This window comes from Pteropus vampyrus, unplaced genomic scaffold, assembly GCF_000151845.1.
Source record: "Pteropus vampyrus isolate Shadow unplaced genomic scaffold, Pvam_2.0 Scaffold480, whole genome shotgun sequence".
Taxonomy (NCBI): Eukaryota; Metazoa; Chordata; class Mammalia; order Chiroptera; family Pteropodidae; genus Pteropus; species Pteropus vampyrus.
The window spans coordinates 155,088-155,992 of NW_011889261.1; the positions used below are offsets into that span (position 1 = coordinate 155,088).

General features: G+C 65.7%; 1 protein-coding gene across 1 annotated transcript in view; it reads left to right on the forward strand.

The window, feature by feature from the left end:
• Nucleotides 1-905, forward strand: part of LMX1A (LIM homeobox transcription factor 1 alpha) — a 124,218-nt gene that overhangs the window by 1,422 nt on the left and 121,891 nt on the right. The window lies entirely within an intron of this gene.

Sequence of the window (905 nt, forward strand, 5' to 3'; positions counted from 1 at the left end):
GCAGCGCGGCCCTCACCGCACTGAAAACGTGGGGTTGAACGACAGTGCGATTTTTGCGGGTGCCACCGGGAGCCGCATTCCTCTGCACAGCAAGCCGCGCCCGCGCCGGAACGTGCACCGCACGTGCGGCTTCATGGCTCCGTGGGTGTTTGAACCCACGAGCTGGGTCTCACAGGAGGCAGGAGAGTGTGGAGCGCTTCGAAGGCCCCACAAGGGCTGTGGCTGCCCCTTCCGAGCTGCAGAGGAGGGAGGTGCGAGGCGGGCCATGGTGCCGCCGGCAGGGTGGTTCTGGGAAGCGACCTGACACCTGCAGGAGCATCCATGGAGAGGGGTTAAGAAGCGTGCCCCTCAGGCCCCCACTGGGCCCGGAAATTTGCCATGAAGGAAGAGGGGGCACCAGACGGCCCATCGACGCCAGGCTCGGCTGGGCGCCTGGGCCCGAGGAGAAGGTCTGGCCTGTGCCGAGCCCAACGCGGCCGTGCAGAAAATGTGGGGAAGAGGCGTCGCCAAGCACGCTCTGCCCGTGGGCCACCTACGTGCCTGTCACCGGCTTCAAACACCTACACACAGCTAAGGTGGGTGAGCACCGACCGCCACGGTCAAGTGCAGTTATAAACCACTCGAAGACGGGGCACTTCTGTGGCAAGAAGAGTTCAGAGCCCGTTACCTTTTGGGTCGCAAAGCGGGCGTTAAACATCTGTATTTCTGTTGCTTTGACATGGGTGCCTCAGAGCCCGGTGGGTGTCGAGGAGGCCGGGGCCGGGGGCGGGGGGCCTCCCACTGCCTCCTCTCTCCTCCCCTCCCCACCTGCCGGCGGCCCTGACTCTGCCAAGCCTGGCCGCACCGAGCTCCTCGGACACAGACGTGTGTGGCTCCGGTGGGGAGGCAGCGTGGGGAGCGGACAC